This window comes from Acipenser ruthenus, chromosome 29 (assembly GCF_902713425.1).
Source record: "Acipenser ruthenus chromosome 29, fAciRut3.2 maternal haplotype, whole genome shotgun sequence".
Classification (NCBI taxonomy): Eukaryota; Metazoa; Chordata; class Actinopteri; order Acipenseriformes; family Acipenseridae; genus Acipenser; species Acipenser ruthenus.
In genome coordinates this window covers 22,808,321-22,830,716 of record NC_081217.1, presented here as the reverse complement: position 1 = coordinate 22,830,716, position 22,396 = coordinate 22,808,321, and the positions used below count along the sequence as shown (strand labels likewise).

The 22,396-nt window shown below is 42.9% G+C and overlaps 1 long non-coding RNA gene across 1 annotated transcript; it reads right to left on the bottom strand.

Annotated features, from left to right (window-relative positions):
* Positions 1 to 1,401: 1,401 nt before the first annotated feature.
* Positions 1,402 to 19,338, bottom strand: LOC131702133 (uncharacterized). Its single transcript, XR_009309298.1, has 3 exons — positions 18,670 to 19,338; positions 18,038 to 18,149; positions 1,402 to 2,602 (listed from the first exon to the last, which is right to left on the bottom strand). It is a non-coding gene; the product is annotated as an uncharacterized LOC131702133 (long non-coding RNA).
* Positions 19,339 to 22,396: the final 3,058 nt, after the last annotated feature.

Genomic DNA, 22,396 nt, shown 5'->3' with positions numbered 1-22,396 from the left:
TCTCTCTCTCTCTCCCCCTCCCCCCCTCTCTCTCTCTCTCTCTCTCTCTCTCTCTCTCTCTCTCTGTCTCTCTCTCTCTCTCTCTCTCTGTCTCTCTCTCTTTCTTTCTCTCTCTCTCTCTCTCTCACACACACACAAGTATTTTCTGTTCTGTTTGAACTGAGGAAGTTTCACTGGAAGTGTGGAACTCTGTAGCCCTTACTGGGAATTACAGTCCAGTCAGAAAATGTGTGCGATAGATTATTTATTGAAACATGCTGAATTACATAACAATTTGTAGTTTTGACAGACTAACTAACATGAAATACTGTACTTCTGTTACGGCTTCCGGTAGACTTCACTTTGTTTTGTTGGATTACATGTTAAATAAAATCTCTAAATGTTCATCAGGTTATCCAAAAAAGAAAAAAAAAACAGGGTGACGCAATCCTAAAATTGGAGCTGATGGAAAACTTTTGCCCACAGCTGTACATACCAGATATTGTACAGAGGATTGCAATCCGCTCTGCCATATACAGTAGTTGCCACTAGGGGGCATATTAAGCTCACGAGAGGAAACCCGACTGGAGGGGGGCGTTCACAGCGCTTGCTGCAGAAAAAGAACGAAAGCGCTTTCAGAGTTTGTTGAAGGAAAACTTGTTTGTACAGCTGCATAGCTGCAGGTTAAATGGCGAAAGCCCTTTAATACTATTAGAGTGAATAAATAACCACCACCCGGAGGTCTGCCAGGTTGCCCTGCTCACTACCATCTCAAGTTTAACAATGAGGTCAAGTTTAATGAACTAGTCTGATCTGAACCCTAATACCCCCTCCCTAAAACGTATCGCCCTAATTGTATGTAGTCATTTTAGTACAATTTAGTAAACCGGGCTGGGATTAAAATAATCCCCAGTGTCATCACGAGGCATAAAAACATGATCCTATCAACTGATAGGAAAAGAGATTGTATTGGCTCGTTTCACAGGAAGGTTCATTTCACAACAGCAGGTCATGCTAACTGACATTCATATTGCAGTAACCATGACCAGGTCATATCAGAAGTAATGTGCTCCAGACTGTACCCAATAAGACTGTCATTTCCACCAAGGGGGTCTGCATCCTCCAATCAGAGAACAACAGCAGCTTGCTGTTGGTTCTGTTGGTGCAATCTTGTGTCGCAGAACGTTTTGAAAGCTGACGTCATGGTCTCATTTCAGACATACGTGTGTGTATCTATCTATCTATCTATCTATCTAACTATCTATCTATCTATCTATCTATCTATCTATCTATCTATCTATCTATCTATCTATCTATCTATCTATCTATCTATCTATCTATCTATCTATCTATATGTTTTTAATAACACAGATTTTATAAACATAACCATACATAATAATATAGTAAAACTTAACCACTCACCACGTTTGTATATTTATTTATTCTGCCTTGCATTGAAAATGCACGTTGCAAATACAATAATATTAATAATAATAATCATAATAATAATTGTAGTAACATTCTAGCAATGAGAGTTGTCCTCTGTTGGAGACGGCCTTCTTCCTGCTCGTTCCCTTGCTGCTGCTGCTGCTGCTGCTGCTCTCTGTGTGTGTGAGCTCCTCAAGGAAGGCAATAGTCTGTATAGTTATCACCTGAATGGGATACTATCCCTCCCACCAAACTATACAACCTACTACCTCACCCCGCGGGAACACTGCAGCCTCCACACCTTCCTTCAGTCCTGGACACTGCCTGGTATGTGTCCTTCAGGTGCTCATCCACTGTGATGTCATCCAGGTGGAGTCAAGGACTGCCCCTTTGTAATAGCAATGCATTGGAAGAACTAGCGGAACCGTCAACATGCCACAGCATAAAGTGTTACCAGGGAGGCGAGTCTCAGCCCAGTGGAGCTGCCCTTGTGCCCTCAGACTGCCCACAATATAAACAGCATTTCTGTTCTTTCCCTCTGGACTCCCACGTGATGCTCAAATACACCTAGCTCTTTGTATCTGCCTTGTCAGCTGGTTTGGTTTAGTAACTATTAACAGCTTCGCTGTTTGTTAATGATTTGTTTATTTTTTGTACTGGCATTGAGGCAAAGGGGAGCTTCACCCATGCTGCATTACACACGGCTCCACGGTATAAAGGAGGAGCACTTTAATAAGCTAGTCACTATGATCGCTGCAGACGAGGCTTCCACACATAGTAATACTGGTATATAGATGATTTTACAGTTCATTGTTTTTAATGATCCTGGAACTACATGTTCATCCTTCTGTACCGGAGAGGATTTAAAGACCCCCGTTCTGAGAATAATGGGGTTCACGCCAGCCCCTGCTGTTCACATCATTACAACCCCCCCCCCCCCCCCCCCAGTCCAAACATAACAATACATACAAGTTCAGTTACAAAGCAATAAGACAAGACTGCAATGACCGAAATGCCGCTGAGCTGTGAAGTCCTTCTTCGTTGGCAGGCGATTCGACTGTCTCCTTAGGAAAGACAGTAGATTGTATAGTTATCTCAGAGGGACAACGCATACTCCACAACTATTCAATCTACTACCTCAGCCCCAAGGACAGCATCATAACTGGAGCCAACCCGGCCCAGCAAAGGCCCATTCCTGCAAGAGACAGACAGAGCCCGGTTAGTTGAGTCACAGGATGCAGCTGCTTTTCTTTCAATCACTTCCAGGTATAGGAGGACCAGGTCCAAGCATGCCACACCTTGAACAGGACCTGGTCTTGACACTGGACAGCCTGGAAACATGTACAACGTCCCTGGTTTGAATGAATGACACCACGAGAGACAGCAATGGCACAGGCGATGGATTCTGCGATTGCATCCCTGTGTCAGGCTTGTAAGATTGTCTTTCTTCGTGGCAAAAGCTGGCTTACAGAGCTTTGTATACATACAGTCATTTTAATTGTGGTGCTGCTGTCTTTAATATATATCCCCAAACATGTATCACAGTTCTGATTTGTTATTGGATAGGGCTTTAAAGCCACTACAGAATTCAATTCCAGTTTCAGAAACAAATCCTTTCTTTTCTCTTCTATGCATTGCTTCCCACACCCATAATAACACAAGGATTAGGCAGCTTATGCAGAAAGATGCACGAATAAGGAACAACATGCATGCCGTGCAAAAATCACCAATATCTTTGACTTTTAAAACTCGACCATGCAAAAGCGGAACACTAGAATTGTAAGCGAGAATGAAGAATTTTGCGATGGCTTGATGCTGTTTTGTGGTGTGTGGTGGTCTACTTTAAAGGCTGAAAGGCAATCCATTAATGAACAGTAAATGACAGAATTGTGATACAATAAAAAGCTTACTGACCAACTAGCCTTTTTAGAAATCTTCACAGCGATTCCAATGTGAAAACCGGAGCCAAAGTACAGCAATAGAAAAATAAATAGATACCCACTTTTTCTTTGGAACCGTTTCAGGTTGTGTTCGACAACACCCTTGTGTGCATGTAAATCCCCCCCCCCCCCCCCCCCTCGACCCCCACCCCGAAGAACCAAATGAAGAATTTGGCAGAGAACTCAAATTGTCATTTTCGGTTCGTACATATATATCTGGGCCTGGTTCAAAACCAGGACTTTGGGATGAGAGATCACAGAACGCATTATTCTATACTCTGCGACAAAGCCTCCCAAAAACACTCAAATCCACTCTGTCATGAGAAGACCAACAGATAAAGAAACAAGAAACGACAAAGGAGATGCTGCAGCAGCACAGGCATATAGGTATGTTACATAACTGCATCATGCAAACCACAGCAAAGCAAGCATGCCCACTGTTTACTGAAACACAATCAAATACACACCCCACACAACACATGGAGGCAACCGTGCAAAAAAACCCAAAGCATAACTCACTGGATCCTCCGGGCTGCATGGCAAGCGATACACAAAGACGCACTGCCCGTGCCAGGAATGAATGCCCATTCCGTCAAAAACTGGGTTCATTCCAAACAGGCTACCCTGCGGAAGCTTGCTGTTAAACAGCTGAATTGAAACATGGCTTCCCCCAGCCCAGCTGCCTTCCACAGCCTGCACAGAGCACCGGTTCTGCTCTGGAAATCAAAATGGCCACGCATCAGCCATTTTAGAGTCTGGGCTTGACACACAAGAATGACACACATCTGTAGGACAGACTTCTCTGTGTGAACAGGACACACTTTCCCAAAGAGGGAGACAGAGTGTTTCTGTTCAAGTATTAGTCTAGTTGGGTTTGTTTGTTGTTATTTTTTTACAGAAAGCTTTTTTAGTTTAGATGTTCATAAATGCCACTGATATTTCACACAAAGTTGATCAAAAAAGCTCTGGTATTAACGTCACAGCTTAACTAAATTGTGTTTTACTAAACACCTACTGTGAAAAAATTCTCTGCAACCCAGAATATATAATACATATGTATATATAAAAAATATATTCATTTATATTTTCTATATAGAATATTATCTTGTCTAGCTAATTCGTGACTATGTGTAAATACAAATTGTGGTTCGCAAACAAGATTACTTTTAAATATTATTAAATATTTTAACATCATATTCATTGTGCTAAATCTACCCTGTGCCAATTCTTCAAAGCATTTATTTTCTCTTTGAAATGAAAACCAGGGCACCAGATCAGAAGTGCTGTCCTTTCAGATGAGTGCTGTGGGCCTCTCAGTAAGCACCAGGCAGCTGGAGGTCAGATTGAAGTCTGAAGGATGGCACGTCTACCAGCACAGCATTGAGGTACCGATACATGCAATGAATCTGCAGCTATGGACAAATGTTTTGCATCTCCTGAAATGTTAGGATTGAGACATCATATATATGAACATAATTTAGATCTTTTATTTAACATGTCATCAAAGAAACTACAAAATTATATCGCAGAAGTCTACCGGAAGCCATAATATTAGTACAGTAGTATTTCACGTTAGATTTCGAAATGTCACATGTTTCAACTGTTGTCAGTTTTTCGTTAAGTATTTGGAAAACTACAAAGCGTTGTGTAATTCAATATGTTGACGTAACATTATTCAGCAGGTTTCACTTGACTTTATCAAGCAAAATTAGTTTAATTCTACAGGGTGACCCACAGACATTTCAGCCTGCAATGTTTGGGTGTACCCCCAGATCCGCAAAGCTCTCTGAAAGCTCTAGTTTATAATCTCAACAGCTGCGGATCCAACCTGACACCAGGTAAAGCATGACAGTGCTGCTGGACATCGTGGTTTCGTGGTCACCACTGCCCTTTCAACTTTACGATATAGAATTTCACAGCGGTGCTTTTAAGATCGGACGCAGTTTCGGTTATTAAAAGAGAATCTTATTTGCAGCCTGTGCTAGCAGGTAAAAGAACATGCATGCATCACAGACGAGAGGGACAGCTTGTGCCACAATGTCAGCAGAGAGACAGATCAACAGATTTGAGGTACAGATAACATAGAAACTGCAGATAAACGATTGCACAGAATTAAGATGGATATAAATGTCATTTGATACAAATGTTACGCAATCATGTTTTACACAACGCTTTATATAATTAATTCTGGTGGTAACAAGAGATCATGCTGTATGTATATATATATATATATATATATATATATATATATATATATATATATATATATATATATATAATATTAATCACAATATCTACATAAAATAGTGTTGCGCTGTCAAAGACTTTTACAGTGAAGAATGTATATTGAAAACATACAATTCAACTAGGCAGACTTTAAAAACCTTAGGACCTGAGGGATAATATCCTTAAATAGCTATTGAAAACCCCAAAACGGGACAAGACTAGCTTATCGGCTAATGAAGGCTTTCAGCTACTTATTAACAATTTCAATTGTAATTTCTACAAAAATCACCTTTGCAACACCACAAATCAGCTTCGTCAATTTTAACAAGAGCATCCCTTTCAGTTTGCAGCTTACTAATACTACTGCATATCTGTGCACCATGTATTTATCATTCATGATTTCTACAATCATTGACCACCCTTGACGTTCTCTTGCATTGCTTGCAAGTTCTTCACCCGATAGACTTTGCTGTGCTCTTGCCATGGCGGCCCGTCGTAATCCATACATGCACGTAGTATTTTGGAGAGCGAGCGACGCAGGGGTGCTCATGCTGTCCCATACAGCGAGGAGGCCCTGTGAGAGGGGCAGTGTTGCAAGACCCAGGGACGAAGGAGACTGGCACCGTGCCAGGACGGGGAGGGCAGAGGCGCTTTGCATAAATTAGCATGAGAAGCAGAAGCCCTGAATGGCACGGGAGTAATTCATTAACATTCAGGACTCCTCTTTGGCCTAATTAACAGGGACACTGATTGAAATGTTTTGGTAAGGAATCAGGGTGCATTAGAGCAGGTCTGTGGTTACTGGGGTGGAAAGAAAAGGGAGGGGGGCGGGGGGGGGGCGATTAATTGAGATGCGGAACTAAATAGATGCTGAACAGTAACAAACAGATTATACTTTAAATACATTAACATGTACTATATATACTGTATATATATAAACCTGTTATTTATCATTTTATAAATATGTTACTATGATCTGTGTTACGTATATTAGTAACAGAGAACACAAGCATTAGATGATTTGTAAACCTGGAATTTAGTAAACCAGTTAACAGGTAGTAAATACAAATCCTTGGGTTGTAGCACAATATAATTATACAGTGGAAAAAAGTTAGTATATATTATCAAAGAAATAAATGAAACGATAAATGTTTTGAATAAAAAATAATTTACAGCAGTTTCCCCTTCCGTTGAAACCAGCGTCATGGGATTTCTTTTAGTATTTCTAAATTCAGCACTATAGTGAGAGTTAAAGAGCGATGAATGAATAGTATTTAAATCAGCATCATTCATATGATCCTACCTTTTAAAACGGGTTTTCTGCATCACATCTGATTGTAATAAACAATCGATATATTTTGAACCTCTGTCTCAAGTCTGTTAATAAGAAAGACGCTGCTTAAACACTTTCCATGCACCTTGTTAATTGCTTTCGAATTTCTCTCAACTTTCCCCCTGCAGCTAGAAAGTAAATTGCATTGGACCCTAAAGCCGTGTATTAAAGCATACAGCTGCTGTAAGTGCCCTCTGGGTTCAAAGGGACAGCCCCTCCCAGCCGTCTGGGCTCGGAGGCAAGCTGTTCACCCCCTGACTGGGCTGCCAGCTTCCCCAATACTGCCAGAGCAATGGGAATCTGGAATGAAATGCCTTTCAAAGACCAATATGTGTTTTCACAGCAAAGGCATGTAAACTAATATGGGGCTGGCTAACCCTTTCAAGGGTTAGACAGATGCCGAGCGTGTAGTGATGTCTGGAGCAGTTAGCTGCCAAAGGGGTCGACGCGTTTAAGCATTTTATAAAAAGGGGCCTTTTACTGTTGAACTGAGGAGCCAGGAGGCCACCGTACACTGTGCTGGACTGAAGGATTGGATATACAGCCCTAGTGAAACAGTGCACTTTAATCTGCTGTGCTTACTGCGCCATGGCTACAAAACAGGAAATGTTTTTCTGAGTAGATTTCCTCTTTTGTTTTGCTGTGGGTAATATATTTATATATTTTTAAATAAATATATATATATATATATATATATATATATATATATATATATAGAGGCCTTTTGTATATATACAGTCCTTAAGTTCCAATCACACTTAACAATAGTTACAAACCTGAATTATTATTTTCTAAAAAGGAAGTCAACAAATGTATTCTCTCCTCAAGGAACCAAAATGAATCGCTGTATAATAAAGGATTAAGGGAAGGAGAGAGAGAGAGAAGGAAGAGAGGTGAATGGAGGGGGGGGATAGAAGACCAAGCCCAGATGAATAAGAAGAGAAAACACAAAAACACAACACGACGAGCACAGCCGCAAAGAAAGTAAAAATGCAGTTCGGACCTGATTCTTCTGTTTAAGAAGGGGCAGACCGGACCTGATTCTTCTGTTTAAGAAGGGGCAGACCGGACCTGATTCTTCTGTTTAAGAAGGGGCAGACCGGACCTGATTCTTCTGTTTAAGAAGGGGCAGACCGGACCTGATTCTTCTGTTTAAGAAGGGGCAGACCGGACCTGATTCTTCTGTTTAAGAAGGGGCAGACCGGACCTGATTCTTCTGTTTAAGAAGGGGCAGACCGGACCTGATTCTTCTGTTTAAGAAGGGGCAGACCGGACCTGATTCTTCTGTTTAAGAAGGGGCAGACCGGACCTGATTCTTCTGTTTAAGAAGGGGCAGACCGGACCTGATTCTTCTGTTTAAGAAGGGGCAGACCGGACCTGATTCTTCTGTTTAAGAAGGGGCAGACCGGACCTGATTCTTCTGTTTGAGAAGGGGCAGACCGGACTTGATTCTTCTGTTTAAGAAGGGGCAGACCGGACCTGATTCTTCTGTTTAAGAAGGGGCAGACCGGACCTGATTCTTCTGTTTAAGAAGGGGCAGACCGGACCTGATTCTTCTGTTTAAGAAGGGGCAGACCGGACCTGATTCTTCTGTTTAAGAAGGGGCAGACCGGACCTGATTCTTCTGTTTAAGAAGGGGCAGACCGGACCTGATTCTTCTGTTTAAGAAGGGGCAGACCGGACCTGATTCTTCTGTTTAAGAAGGGGCAGACCGGACCTGATTCTTCTGTTTAAGAAGGGGCAGACCGGACCTGATTCTTCTGTTTAAGAAGGGGCAGACCGGACCTGATTCTTCTGTTTAAGAAGGGGCAGACCGGACCTGATTCTTCTGTTTAAGAAGGGGCAGACCGGACCTGATTCTTCTGTTTGAGAAGGGGCAGACCGGACCTGATTCTTCTGTTTAAGAAGGGGCAGACCGGACCTGATTCTTCTGTTTAAGAAGGGGCAGACCGGACCTGATTCTTCTGTTTAAGAAGGGGCAGACCGGACCTGATTCTTCTGTTTAAGAAGGGGCAGACCGGACCTGATTCTTCTGTTTAAGAAGGGGCAGACCGGACCTGATTCTTCTGTTTAAGAAGGGGCAGACCGGACCTGATTCTTCTGTTTAAGAAGGGGCAGACCGGACCTGATTCTTCTGTTTAAGAAGGGGCAGACCGGACCTGATTCTTCTGTTTAAGAAGGGGCAGACCGGACCTGATTCTTCTGTTTAAGAAGGGGCAGACCGGACCTGATTCTTCTGTTTAAGAAGGGGCAGACCGGACCTGATTCTTCTGTTTGAGAAGGGGCAGACCGGACCTGATTCTTCTGTTTAAGAAGGGGCAGACCGGACCTGATTCTTCTGTTTAAGAAGGGGCAGACCGGACCTGATTCTTCTGTTTAAGAAGGGGCAGACCGGACCTGATTCTTCTGTTTAAGAAGGGGCAGACCGGACCTGATTCTTCTGTTTGAGAAGGGGCAGACCGGACCTGATTCTTCTGTTTAAGAAGGGGCAGACCGGACCTGATTCTTCTGTTTAAGAAGGGGCAGACCGGACCTGATTCTTCTGTTTAAGAAGGGGCAGACCGGACCTGATTCTTCTGTTTAAGAAGGGGCAGACCGGACCTGATTCTTCTGTTTAAGAAGGGGCAGACCGGACCTGATTCTTCTGTTTAAGAAGGGGCAGACCGGACCTGATTCTTCTGTTTAAGAAGGGGCAGACCGGACCTGATTCTTCTGTTTAAGAAGGGGCAGACCGGACCTGATTCTTCTGTTTAAGAAGGGGCAGACCGGACCTGATTCTTCTGTTTAAGAAGGGGCAGACCGGACCTGATTCTTCTGTTTGAGAAGGGGCAGACCGGACCTGATTCTTCTGTTTGAGAAGGGGCAGACCGGACCTGATTCTTCTGTTTGAGAAGGGGCAGACCGGACCTGATTCTTCTGTTTAAGAAGGGGCAGACCGGACCTGATTCTTCTGTTTAAGAAGGGGCAGACCGGACCTGATTCTTCTGTTTAAGAAGGGGCAGACCGGACCTGATTCTTCTGTTTAAGAAGGGGCAGACCGGACCTGATTCTTCTGTTTAAGAAGGGGCAGACCGGACCTGATTCTTCTGTTTAAGAAGGGGCAGACCGGACCTGATTCTTCTGTTTGAGAAGGGGCAGACCGGACTTGATTCTTCTGTTTAAGAAGGGGCAGACCGGACCTGATTCTTCTGTTTAAGAAGGGGCAGACCGGACCTGATTCTTCTGTTTAAGAAGGGGCAGACCGGACCTGATTCTTCTGTTTAAGAAGGGGCAGACCGGACCTGATTCTTCTGTTTAAGAAGGGGCAGACCGGACCTGATTCTTCTGTTTAAGAAGGGGCAGACCGGACCTGATTCTTCTGTTTAAGAAGGGGCAGACCGGACCTGATTCTTCTGTTTAAGAAGGGGCAGACCGGACCTGATTCTTCTGTTTAAGAAGGGGCAGACCGGACCTGATTCTTCTGTTTGAGAAGGGGCAGACCGGACCTGATTCTTCTGTTTAAGAAGGGGCAGACCGGACCTGATTCTTCTGTTTAAGAAGGGGCAGACCGGACCTGATTCTTCTGTTTAAGAAGGGGCAGACCGGACCTGATTCTTCTGTTTAAGAAGGGGCAGACCGGACCTGATTCTTCTGTTTAAGAAGGGGCAGACCGGACCTGATTCTTCTGTTTAAGAAGGGGCAGACCGGACCTGATTCTTCTGTTTAAGAAGGGGCAGACCGGACCTGATTCTTCTGTTTAAGAAGGGGCAGACCGGACCTGATTCTTCTGTTTAAGAAGGGGCAGACCGGACCTGATTCTTCTGTTTAAGAAGGGGCAGACCGGACCTGATTCTTCTGTTTAAGAAGGGGCAGACCGGACCTGATTCTTCTGTTTAAGAAGGGGCAGACCGGACCTGATTCTTCTGTTTAAGAAGGGGCAGACCGGACTTGATTCTTCTGTTTAAGAAGGGGCAGACCGGACCTGATTCTTCTGTTTAAGAAGGGGCAGACCGGACCTGATTCTTCTGTTTAAGAAGGGGCAGACCGGACCTGATTCTTCTGTTTAAGAAGGGGCAGACCGGACCTGATTCTTCTGTTTAAGAAGGGGCAGACCGGACCTGATTCTTCTGTTTAAGAAGGGGCAGACCGGACCTGATTCTTCTGTTTAAGAAGGGGCAGACCGGACCTGATTCTTCTGTTTAAGAAGGGGCAGACCGGACCTGATTCTTCTGTTTAAGAAGGGGCAGACCGGACCTGATTCTTCTGTTTAAGAAGGGGCAGACCGGACCTGATTCTTCTGTTTAAGAAGGGGCAGACCGGACCTGATTCTTCTGTTTGAGAAGGGGCAGACCGGACCTGATTCTTCTGTTTGAGAAGGGGCAGACCGGACCTGATTCTTCTGTTTAAGAAGGGGCAGACCGGACCTGATTCTTCTGTTTAAGAAGGGGCAGACCGGACCTGATTCTTCTGTTTAAGAAGGGGCAGACCGGACCTGATTCTTGGCTGCCATGATGAATTTCAGGCGTGTTTGTTTTTTAATTTTTTTTTACAATCCCAGCGCATTTCCAACCCAAATCGTTTCCGATCGATAAAAGCTCTCTGCTCCGTGCGCTGCACAGCTTCTTTAAATAAAAGAGCCTGAATCAAAAAGTCACGTGGAAGAAACCCCATTAACTCCCCAAAACATCAAACCCTCTCTGTGAAAAGGAAAAAGACACCTGGAAATGCAGTAATACAGTAATGTGTGTGTGTGTGGAGGGTGGATCCTGTGTGTGTGTGTGTGTGTGTGTGTGTGTGTATGGGAGGGAGGGTGGATCGTGTGTGTGTGTGTATGGGAGGGAGGGTGGATCCTGTGTGTGTGTGTGTGTGTGTGTGTGTGTGAGAGGGGGGGAGGGTGGATCGTGTGTGTGTGTGTGTGTGTGAGAGGGGGGGAGGGTGGATCGTGTGTGTGTGTGTGTGCGTGTCTGTGTGCATGCGTGTCTGTGTGCGTGCGTGTGTCCTGGCAGGCTTACTGCACAAGCCGATACTAATCCCAGCCTCTGAAAGCCTTCAACACAAGGCTTGTTCACGCCTTCGTTTTGGGTCTTCCCTTTCTAAACCCAGCTTGATGCAACAGTAACCCAAAACAAAGCGCCTCTCCTCAGGGAGCCTGTGTGAAATCACAAGTGTCAAGCCCTTCCTTGACGGGATTGTCAGTTATGCAGCCATGCTTTTTAATTATGATTTTCTCTGCCTCCCAGAGGTATTTCTTTCCCTCTGCAGATTGCAGGGAGGAACCACAGAGCTTTAAGGAGCATCTTTCCGTCTCTGTCTACAAATTATAAAATGCTCCAAATACTTCCTATCCATATTAATATCTCACCAAAAATGAAGTCCTTCACCAGCGTGCCTTCAACCCATATTCCAGGAACCCCGAAACAATTCCATTGCAAACGACAGAGATTCCACAATTCTGAACGAGGGAAAGGTTTGCCCCCCGCTCATACAGTCCTAGTTGGTGGGCTTGCCCATTTAATTGCCCTTTTAAGAAAGGAGCTCTATTTTAGAGCTTGATTCGGGACAGCACAGGGGAATGAGGACGTGCTCGTGTAAAGGGAAGCAGTATATTGCACGTTGTGTAAAATTTCTTGAGGCCCGACTGGCTACCCTGAGTTCTGACTCCAGTGGACTCACAAAAGGGTGAGATTGTTCTTTTTATGAAACTTTATGCAGTTTTGAGGAACCCCTTCTTTGTTAAGGCTTGTTAAATTCTGTGTCTTATCAGTTAGCTAACAGTTTGTTAAGCTGGATGCAGGTTATATGAGCTGAATAATTGTGAATCACGACAGTGCTGGTGGCTTTAGTTTCAGTTACTTCAACATGTCTTCAGCGACCATGTGGCAGATGTTGAGAAAATGTCACCTGATTTATTTCCAGGTCGCAAACTCGTGGGCAAAAGCCACATGACTTTCCAAAACAGGAACCGCAAGAGTCTGGATGTGGTCATTACCACATATCACATGGGGTCACTGTCAATTGTGCTGTAGCTGCTGTACTGCCTTCGGGATAAACGGCAGATCTCACCGTGTGCTGAGCCGGAATCAAGAATATTTTTGGTTTGTTTCTTTTTTAACAAGTTCCTTGAAATCATTTTTTTAAAAAGGCTGTTGTTTAAAGGTAAACTAGCCTTTATGTTCAGCTAATTCATTAAACGAGGAGAGCCGGGCCCAGCACAGGCCAGCAGGAAACCTCGTTAGAAACATGCTTTCAGAAGCCAGGTACATGTCGAGACCTGGCTTCTGAAATCAACAAATCCCACGGGCCTCAGGGTGGTCTGGATGGCTCTGCTGAAATCAATCACTGCACTTGAGCACATGCACTGCAGGCTGCTGTGGATCTGAAGAGCAGTGACTCTGCACAGCTAAGAAGCCTGTCTGTAGCTTTCATCCTGGCAAATTCCAGCATAACCAAACCACCGTCATACACAGACACTAACAAGTGCACAGAGAAAATCATCATTTCTGAAGCACTGTTTGCAGTGTGATGGCCAGAAGGGCATCGTTTTAAGGGTTATTAACTATTGGTGACAGAAACTACTTAGTAATTCATTCAGTTGGGACTGTAATGATCACAGCCGCAGCTTTATGAAATGACCTCTTTGTGTTATAGGACTGAATATACGAGGTGGTATAATGAAGCTCTGAAATGGTTACAGTAAATACTGCATAGTGAAGCCATTTACTAAGTACTGTACAAATAACTTAATTGCGGTTACATTACTACACAGGAGATAGCAGTACCTGCTAATAATACAGTATTTACAAAGTAAATTATCCCCCATGACTGAAAGCTTCCCCACTGTATTTCAGTGGACAGTTACTACAAGGTAACTACATTGTAATTATACAACCCGTGTGTAATAATCGCTTATAGACTACAATGTAATAATTACACATGAGATAGTAAAAACTACACTGAACAAGTACGCGCCTGCAATGTATGTTTCTATCAAGTGGTTCGGTTTGTTTGACTCAATCAAGTTTACTCTTTTTCATTTAACAAAGCCAGGAACAAAACATACCTCTCTTTCAAAGCGCTCCCTGAAACCCGTTCTCACTTGGGCGCGTTCCGCGCCGCCATTACACAGCTGCTTATATCGGCAGAGAAGTGTGCTTTCCTGTCTCTCCGCTGGGCTGGGCTTCCACGGGGTGTTTGCTTTTCGAAGGGGGAGGTCTGACCAAGTGTGCTTCTGATTCATTCCAAATTCTTCCAAATGATGTCTTCCACCCTGGGCACGATCGAGGCTCTAAACGGAGCTGTGCTCGTCGTGTTCTCCGTGTGAATGATCTGATTCACATGGTCTAATTAGATCTGTGTCATCGTGTTACTGTACAACGAACGCCCTACTTGCAAAAAAAAAAAAAAAAGAGTTGTAACAGGAAGCTAGTCTGACGGTGACCTCGTTTGGCTTCAGCCTGTGTTCTCCTGAGGGTTCAGTACTGTAGCTCTGACAGGGGGTAGAGAGAGGAGTGAGAATGATATTCACACATATGAACAAGAACTCTGTATGAACTACCGGGACAGTAGAGACTCGGAGCTCTCTGCTCGTGTGCTATTTAAGGTGTAATGCTCATATTTGGTTGTCGGTGGTTTGATTTAATTGCTGATTGCTGCTGACACTTTTTTTTTAAAATAAGAAATGGTGACATGTGCTCTTTCTAGTAGGGCGGTGTGGTCTTGACCTGCTGAAAATGTTGAACTGCCCCCCTTTGTAATGCGGTTCCTGTTGGGTCACTCAGGAACAATAAGAATAGTCTTTGCAATGGCCGCATGTAGGTAAAGAATACAATCCTATGGAAACCGTGAATCACAAGCCCTTTTCCTCTCCGCTGTTTCACCAGTTCATATTCAGCACAGTGAAACACACGTCACGGTGGCTCAACTGATCTGTACAGACTTGACTTGACTTGACTCTTCACACCAACGTAGTCTCCACACAATAACCCGGCAGTTATAAAGCACAGAGATATAATATTCCATAAGGGAACGCAATCTGATACCAGGAATACTCTAGCTGTGCAGAACTGTGATTGTGCAGAGTGTCGCTGCGGAGCACGGCGGGCGTGTGAGCGGCCGAGCCTGAAACCAGACTCATGCTTTTTTTTTTGTTTGTTTGTTTAAATTGAAATACGGCTGTGGAGTGTTTCTGAAAAAAGCAAACTTGTTTTTTTTTTTCTGCTGTCCTTCAGTAATCCGCAGGCTTCTGGCAGTTTTTTACAAAACACCAGTAAGTTTTGTAGTACTGGGTAATAAGAAAACATAATACAGATCCACTTCATTACTGTTCATTAAGGTATCATTTTGAGGGTTTTTTAGTAAAAAATAATATCAGCCTTCATTAAATTTTACTGTACAGCGATTTAGTAAAATGGTGGGAATGCATTCAGCTGCTAAGCATGATAAACCAAAGTTATATCCTGTATAAACTTGACGGTATAGGAAACTATATACAATTGAAGTTATGTATCATTCTAATCATTTTTTAAAGAGGATGCTAAATATAAAATAATATACAGCAAAACGAATTGAATATATTCACAAAACAGAACGTTTCTTATGAATAAACAAATAATGATGACGCTGTTCTGTGCTGGCAAATATTTTTCAAACATCATTTTGAACAATATCAGTGTTTCTTGTATATTTACTTTTTCATTAAAGTGGCCAAAAATAAAATAATTAAAAATAGAGAGAAATGCATTTGCTACATAACCGATCTGAAAAAAAATGAAGACGTTTAAAAAAGTTTCCACAAAAGCCTGTTTTTTTTTTTTTTTTTGGCTTGATTAAATTTAAGACACTAAAAACAAACTTTGATTTTGTTTCCTTCTCTCATTTTTTTTTCACAAGTTTTTTTCACAAGTTCTCTTAAAACCCAATCGACCCCAAAGCCATGAAAAGTTGTCTCACTTCTACTATCACACATTCAGATGCCACTGTTCACATGTGGCAGTTCAAAGTCTGATATACGTGATAGAGCTCTGTGTCGAGTGGAGGGCGGCTGTGTTTTTGTCTGACCAGACAAGCCCTGATTGCCTGACACACGAGCGGGAAGCCAGGCAAGCCTGAACATAAAAAAAAACAAAAAAAACACGCCAAGTTCATCTGAGGAGAGGCAGGAAGTAGATGATAAATCTGGGTAGAGAAAAACAAGGCTGTGCTGTTCAGTCATTACATGAAGTGTCGTTGTCACTGGAGGTCTCTACAGCGCTGTGAAGACCCTGCTTTACACTCTGAGAGCTCAATCATTAACTGTAGCAGAGAAAGTAATCTTTTTAAACATTGCTGCAGACAAATAGTTCACTTCCGGGAGCCACTGTCCTTTGTAAAAATATTGAAGGAAATATGCAGACTTAAATATTGAAACTGAACACACGATAATAATAATAATAATAATAATAATAATAATAATAATAATAATAATAATAATAATAATAATAATGAAAAGTGAGTCATTTCAAACAATGTTCTTTTAATTTACTGATAGTGAGAGGAGGTCCAGCCCAGTATCTGAGTCTCTGAGTCTCTGAAGCCATTTCTCTAATTGCTGGATCAAACTGCCTCCCTCGTCATTGACCGGTTTGATACCATCTCTGTTTATCTGCAGCCCTTTCCTCTCATTTTCAAGTCTCCAAGGAACTTGAACTCCCGCGTTCTTTAAAGCCTGTTGATTAGATACCTTGGCATTCACAAAACCTTCTTTTGCACGTTTCAAGAAAGTTTTGCAAAACTTTATTCTTGAGTTTCAAAACATAGAAAGAAGTGTGTGAATGAGGGTACGAGAATTTGTCTGAAACGTCCTGAAATAAATTAAATTTTAAATCATTTCAACCTTTTGTGCAAAAAAAAAAAATCATTTCTTTATTTTTGTTCTTTTTGTATACTGCAGTTATACCTCCTTTCAAACACATACATATATATATATATATATAGATTGCAATTTCAATGCAATCAAAAATACAAATGAATGGAACCACTCCTTCTCTGGTGAAGAATTGTGTGTGTGTCAGAATACATGAACTGGATCCTGCTGGTTTACAAGCATGTCCTACTCCTCTGAATATAATCTATGAACAACATTCCCCTGACGAGAGGAAGCCAAATCTGCCAGGTTTCATATTGTTTTTCAGCTTGATTCCTGACACCATGTTGTAAAGAGGTGTTGTCAGAAATACCCTGGAGCTAAACACTGCAACTTTTATTCGAACTGGTGCAACCAGATCTTTAAAGTAGATGAATTATACAATCCTTATGAAACCTCGCTCTGTGCAGTAATACAGAGTCAACGCTGCATATTGGTACCATCTGAAACATGTCCTTTGTTTTCTGTGTCTTTCATATGCGAGTTCTGTATGATTTAGGATGGATGAGGACTATGTGTATAATCTTTACTTCGTGTGAAATGCCTGCTCTTTCCTGCCAGAGTTGCTCAGTGGAACCAAAATGCAAAAAGAAGAATGTTCTCTAAATGTCTGCCGATAACAAAGCAGCTAGTGACTTAAAAAATAAATAAATAAGTAAATATTTTTGTTAAAAAAAATTATTATTTGGTTTTGTGTTAAAACAGAACAACGTAACATTTGTTTGTGAGCGACTCTTTTTCGGCACGAGGGGAAAGGCTGTTGAACTGATACTGTAAGTTTAGGCCGTCTTAACCACCGACAGAGAAACCCTAATCCACACAGACCGCAGTGTGCCATCTGTTTCCAAATGAACCAGGCAGTACCCACAGCTCAAACACTGCCTCAGTTGCTGCTTTCGATGCATCTGTAGTTTTGTTTCACCTTGGTTTATACGCAAGGTCTTTGATAATAACTTAAGCTGGACTGTTTCCATCTTTCTAAAATGGAACAAAAAAAAAAAAAAATGACTCTTTGTGACTGCAGATATAAATTTGACAGCACCTTCATGAAGATCTGACCCTCTCTGCTCCAAGCATCTTTTCATTTCCTGCCCTTTTGCTTTCCGAATGCCTCGACCTGGCTGCGGCAAGATGGCGCAGAAAACGACAAGAAGAAGGAGAAGAAGAAGAAGAAGAAGAAGGAGGGAGGAGGAAAGAAAAAGGGGCTGCATGTTTTCAAACACCTTCAGTAAAAAGAAAAGTGTTAAATACCTGTGCAGCTTTTGAAGCGCTCGGGTGGGGATCTCTGCTAGCTGAAGCTGACGGGGGTCATGGCGGCGCTTGGGCGCGGACTCCACAACACGTTTCTGTGCCCCGTGTTCGCCTGCACAAGGAGAGAAAGGGAGAGGGCTGCGCTCACGATCAGCTGCACTCAAACAGGGGATGTGGCTCCCAGTCTGAGCAATTCTGCTGCCTCTCTCTTTTACCCTCTAAGCTGCTTTCTCTCTGCATTCTCCCTGCCCATTTTGGCCCTGCTGCCAAGTGGGAGAGACCGAGGAGAGCGTGAGCAAGCGCACGAGAGAGGGAGAGAGAGAGAGAGAGAGAGAAAGAGAGAGTGAGCCAGTGAGCCAGCAAGAGGGTTGGCACACAGACACACACACACACGCAGCCATAAAAAATAATGCTGTCTCCCCTGTCCTGAATAGACAATGTCATGCAATGAAGTGACAAGTCACATCTTGTGCATGTTAATTCTTTCAGGGGAGGGGAGGGGAGGGGGGGTGCAATACAGTACAATCCCCCCGACTGGCTCCCGCAGAATTTAACAGACCCCTTCAAAACAAAAAAAAGAAAATTTATTTCTGGCAGTTTCACAAGTGGGACAAACACAACAGGATACTTACCGGAGCTGTGCTGCAGATATTAAAGCTGAGCTACTCTAAGTGATCGCTGCTTTAAAACAGAAATGAGAGCGTTGCTTCTGAGCATGCACTGGTGTCTTTTGTCGGCACTTGGCACCCGTCCCAGGTACTGCGTGCCTGACTTTTCCCGTCCTGGGTAATCATTTAACACGTCTTTGGCAGCTTTGCATCTGCCGGTTTTGTTTTGTTTCAGGATTTCTTTTTTTTTTTTTAATTAAATGCACATAAACATCCTTGTTAACAGTGCAGCCGTCACAGAGACTCTCCCGCTTCTCGCTTCCTGCACACCCCCCGCCTCTGAAATGACTCTTTAAATAATAAAAAAAAAAACAGATACGTGGATTTCTTTTTTTGTGCTCCTGCTAATTTTCTTGCTGTGCTAGTCTGCTGGAGTGAGGAATGGTGGTTCTACGAGTGAGTGCTGTTGGTTCAAGAAAAAGGCTGCAGCTCCTGGCAACGGCCGCCAGCTGGCAGAATAATTCCTGCCTGCTGCCCAATCGGAGTCTCAGGTCCCTGTGATCTCACATCAGTGCCAACGAGGGGAAGTGGTGCCGTGCAGTCCAGCTACACCAGCACTGTCCACTTCACCATGGCCTGACAGAGCTGGGCTGTGATCACACAGCCCCGGCCTTTACACTGGAAATAAAGGTCTGTGCCTCTTATTTCCAGGCTTCTTTTTTTCCTCTCAGGCAAAATCAGGGGCAGCAATTTGTGTGACGTCACTTCTTTTTGTTATTTTTTGATTTTTTTTTTTTAAGCTGGCTTTGGACGACGTGAAATAAAAATACAATTTATATAAATATAAATATAAATCTGAAAGGAGGGCGGCTGAAAAGATAGGTCTCTAAAATGTTCTCTCTCTCTCTCTCTCCTCTCCCTCTCCTCTCTCTCTCTCTGCTATCTCTCCTTCTCCTCTCTCTTGTAAAAGTTTCAGCTGTGTGATTGCTCATCCAGCCCTCCCCTGGCAGACGTTCAGAAAGCTATTCTTCTTGTTTCAAAGACCCGCGTTGCACTCCGCCCTCTTTCCACGGCTCTCCATTCCACGACTGTGCCCAGTGTGAGGCTGCAGCTTGTCTATACGGCTCTCTGCTCCCGGATAACGTTTATTGTAAGGATGAAATACACCATCCACATTCTTTTAATGCAGTGTGCAGTCCAACACCACATTCGAGTCCAGCTCAACTCACTATATTTCCAATACAGGACTCAAAACTCCCTTTTATTTACAGACTGTTATATGTAATATATCCCTCTGTACAAAAAGTCACAGAAAATGTTTCTGGCAGAATGGTTGCTTACCACGGCACATCTCACCAGAGGGAACTCACAAATGATTCTGCTTAGCTGTTCATAGACAGCAGGTTTTTGGGGTGTTGTTTTAGGTGAACAGTTGGTTCCTCTACAGCTAGTGGCTTGGTGGTACACTCAAAGATCACAGGCTGAAATGTCACCCTGTAATAACACACAGCGACGGACAAGTGCTCTACAACACTCTACAGAATTAAACAAACTTTGCTTCATAAAGTCGAATGAAACCTGCTGAATAATGTTACATTGGCATGCTGAATTATATACTGCTTCGTAACTGTCCACATACTTAACAGAAGACTGACAGCAATTGAAAAATGTGACATTTTGAAATCTAATATGAAATACTGTACTGCTATTACGGCTTCTGGTAGACTTTTGCGATATCATGTTGTAGTTTCTTTGATTACATATGTCTCAATCCTAAAATTCTAGGTGATGCAAAACCTTTGGCCATAGCTGTACTTTTGAACTGCTGTTACTGCCAAGAATGTAGTTTACAAAATAGCTCTAGCTATTGGGAATAGCACACCTTTCCTTAGTTTGAAAAGGTGTGCTTTAGGATTAGGGTCTTAATAGTGTTGTAGAAAAACATTGTGTCTCTATATTCCCTGATGGAGTTCTGGAAATCAGAATCACTAATTGAACTAGTTCTGTTATTTTCTCTTAACTCTTCTCTTTTCTATTCCAAATACATCTTTTGTATCATTAAAAAAACGTTTGATCGATTTTAGCATTTTTTTTAAATACAAATGACATTAGGTCCCCTTTAACATTTAGTTATTGAAACCGACCATGAAACAAAACGCTGTCCATTTCAGACCACGTAGCGGTGTGTTTTCATGGGCGTGAGTTCATATCAACGGCAAAGTCAATACAAACAGTGCTTCTTAATGCTTTGACGCCAAGCAGAGACGCCTGCTCGAGGTAAAGCTTCCTCAGCCCTCGCCTTCGCTTCAGTGCTTGTGTCTGGCTTTGGAAATTCGAAAGAAGCACCAGCTGTTCTTTCTGAGACTCTGCCCAACACTGCCTGTGCTTCATACTGACATTGCTTTCAGAGACGAGCCCATCTGCTTTCTGACTGACTGCTGCTAGACGCGCAACTCAAACTGAAAGGAGCGCGCAGCTCCACAATGTCACACTTTATATGCCAATTAACTCCCTTTGGTTTTTCTTCACTTAGAAACGCATCATCTTTGCAGTGGATTGTGGGATTGTAGTCCTGGGCAAGGTGCTGTCTCTGATTTTACTCGATAAAAAAAGAACTACAAATCCCAGCTTCCGCAGAGGATCCTGTTTAAAGAAAGGTCACGTTTGTGAAGCAGTTGCATTCGCTAGTTTTGCATTTTCACTGTCAGCTTGCTGCAGTTTATTTGCTTCTTGCAGGCTTTTAAAACACTCAGTGTGGAAGATACTTGCCATTGATTGGCACTAAACTGTAAAGGTGAGGGAAGGGCAGATTTTCTTGTTTTGAAATTGGCACGCTAATAAATGGGTGTGTTTCAATTGATTTAAATACCCTGAACATACGAGTATCTGCACACCCCTACTATAGAAACAGGTAGAAAAAAATACACCACAGGATTGCATTAGAACAATTCTACAGCAAAGGGATGGGCCAGGAGGTCCCTTATCCTCTATCAATGACACAGATCTGCGTCCAGTCGCGTCATGCAGAGCTACACCTACACTAACACACCTTCGCTCAGTAGTTTTAATACGCACCACTCAGAATGACAGCAAACTTCATTCAAAACCAATGTGAAGCTCTAAAATCTTATGGAAACGCAGTCTCCCTGTAAACGCGGGACCCTACACCTTTAAGACTGCAATCGCTCCCCCTCCCCAGATCCCTGTCCTTCCTTAGGCTCCCTGCCAAGGCCTGTGTTGCTTTCAAGGGTTTGTGTTAGCGCCAAAAAAGCTATTAGTCTAGACTGTCTTAATCAGTCACTAATCCGAGCAATTTGCAGTGTTTGAGGTGCCAGTCCGTGCCGCTGCATTCCCTCGTGCAGGAATGACAGCTGTCTAGGGAGTGACAAGACAGAGCAGCTCCCAGCCAGCGTCCCCGGAAAACTGGGGTTGGCCCAGTGTTCAGCCTTCATTTTTTGGCCCTGTCAGAAACAGTACACATTTTTCAATCGTCCCACTTTTGCTATTGTGTTCACATTTTACTGTAGCAGTGTACTCAGCAAGTTAACAGCAGACTCATTTAGTACATTGTGTTAGCACCATTCAGAAATTAAATAAACAATCTCACAGATTATATTTGTTTAATAATTAATAGTCTGTCTTGGACCGTGTCTATTTTTTTTTTTTTTTAATTTATATATATTTTAAATGATATCTGGCTAAAGTTAGTTCCCTCCAAGTTTCCAGTAATACAAAGAAGCTGCAATTTTTA